We start from the raw sequence: 2500 nt of genomic DNA on the forward strand, positions 1-2500 counted from the left end.
TACACACAGACACACACACACATACACACATACACAGACACAAACACATACATTCACACGTACACACAGACACACACACACAAACACACACACACAAACATACACATACACACGTACACACAGACACAAACATACACATTCACACAGACACACACACACACACACACATATGAGGGGCCGTCTAGGCCTTAATTCATACTTGGTCTTACACACACTATCATAATCTTGCACATACACCACTATACTCATGCACACTCACTATTATAGTCATTTTACATGTATGTATGAGAGGGTATAGTCGTGTATGTGAGAGAGTATAGTAGTGTATGTGAAGTATAGTAGTGAATGTGAGAGAGTATAGTAGTGTATGTGAGAGAGTAAAGAGTATAGTAGTGTATGTGAGAGAGTATAGTAGTGTATGTGAAAGAGTTTAGTAGTACATGTGAGAGAATATAGTAGTGTATGTGAGAGACTATAGTAGTGTATGTGAGAGAGTATAGTCGTATATGTGAGAGACTATAGTAGTGTATGTGAGAGAGTATAGTAGTGTATGTGAGAGAGTTTGGTAGTGTATGTGAGAGAGTATAGTAGTGTATGTGAGAGAGAGTATAGTAGTGTATGCGAGAGAGTATACTAGTGTATGCAAGAGAGTATAGTAGTGTATGCGAGAGAGTTTAGTAGTGTATGCGAGAAGGTATAGTAGTGAATGCAAGAGAGTATAGTAGTGAATGTGAGAGAGTATAGTGGTGTATGTGAGAGAGTATAGTGGTGTGTGTGAGAGAGTTTGCATGAAACGGAAGGGAGTTTGCATGAAACGGAAGGAATTTGATTTCTCAGTTCCTGATTGGTTTGTCAATGTCACTTCTCTCTAGCTAGCCAATTAAAATCAAGGAAGGGGCGGGACCTAGGCCTACACTGTCAACAATGTTCATGTAGACCTAGTGGTGGAGGAAAAAATCAGCCAAGTCCTATGAGACTAAATATTAAACTACTACTGCAAACCGAATGCAAATTAGGCTACAAAGACATGAGGGGTGCCTATTCTATTGTAATTGCCTAGCTACCAGCTCCTTTTGTCTGGCGAAGTCATATTTTAGTGAACTGAGTCCTGAAAAATTGCTGCGGGACCTAGCATTTACACTGTCAACACAGTTCGCATAGCGGTAGGGGAAAAAATCAGCCAAGTCCTATGTGACTAAATATTAAACTACTACTGCAAACCGAATGCAAATTACAAAGACACAAGGGGTGACATATTCTATTGTAATGCCAGCTCCTTTTGTCTGGCGAAGTCATATTTTAGTGAACTGAGTCCTGAAAGATTGCCATTTCAGTTAGCTAGTTAGTTAGCATTAAGCCAGGCAGCAAAGACATGCTGCTGGTAGATAGTTTGGTAACCTAGCAACAATAAACACTTGACCCGCAGCACTATGAAAGGAGCGCTGTCTGGAGCTCTGTTCTAGAATCTTTGGCTGCCAGTGCAAAAATAGCGATGTGGACACAGGCTCACGAGTCACTGGCAACAGCAGACAAGGTTACCAAAAACGTCTGCCAGCCAAACTGTAATGCACGTCCTTTTTGGAATGTTGCTGGAATGCTAGCTAACTAGCTAACTGCAATGGCAGCAATCTTTCAGATCTCAGTTCACTAAAATATGACTTCGCCAGACAAAAGGAGCTGGTAGCTAGGCAATTACAATAGAATAGGCACCCCTCATGTCTTTGTAGCCTAATTTGCATTCGGTTTGCAGTAGTAGTTTAATATTTAGTCACATAGGACTTGGCTGATTTTTTCCTCCACCACTAGGTCTACATGAACATTGTTGACAGTGTAGGCCTAGGTCCCGCCCCTTCCTTGATTTTAATTGGCTAGCTAGAGAGAAGTGACATTGACAAACCAATCAGGAACTGAGAAATCAAATTCCTTCCGTTTCATGCAAACTCCCTTCCGTTTCATGCAAACTCTCTCACACACACCACTATACTCTCTCACATACACCACTATACTCTCTCGTATACACCACTATACTCTCTCACATTCACTACTATACTCTCTTGCATTCACTACTATACCTTCTCGCATACACTACTAAACTCTCTCGCATACACTACTAAACTCTCTGGCATACACTATTATACTCTCTCGCATACACTACTATACTCTCTTGCATACACTAGTATACTCTCTCGCATACACTACTATACTCTCTCTCACATACACTACTATACTCTCTCACATACACTACCAAACTCTCTCACATACACTACTATAGTCTCTCACATACACTACTATATTCTCTCACATGTACTACTAAACTCTTTCACATACACTACTATACTCTCTCACATACACTACTATACTCTTTACTCTCTCACATACACTACTATACTCTCTCACATTCACTACTATACTCCTTCACATACACTACTATACTCTCTCACATACACGACTATACCCTCTCATACATACATGTAAAATTACTATAATAGTGAGTGTGCAT

The 2500-nt window shown here is 40.3% G+C and overlaps 2 protein-coding genes across 3 annotated transcripts in view; one reads left to right on the forward strand and one right to left on the reverse strand.

Moving 5' to 3' along the window:
• wdfy4 (WDFY family member 4) overlaps positions 1-2500 on the forward strand; it is a 114996-nt gene that overhangs the window by 112083 nt on the left and 413 nt on the right. The window lies entirely within an intron of this gene.
• The window catches only part of vstm4a (V-set and transmembrane domain containing 4a), a 21267-nt gene that overhangs the window by 7293 nt on the left and 11474 nt on the right, over positions 1-2500 (reverse strand). The gene's annotated exons all lie outside the window — the stretch shown is intronic.

Source organism: Alosa sapidissima, chromosome 16, assembly GCF_018492685.1.
Source record: "Alosa sapidissima isolate fAloSap1 chromosome 16, fAloSap1.pri, whole genome shotgun sequence".
Lineage (NCBI taxonomy): Eukaryota > Metazoa > Chordata > Actinopteri > Clupeiformes > Clupeidae > Alosa > Alosa sapidissima.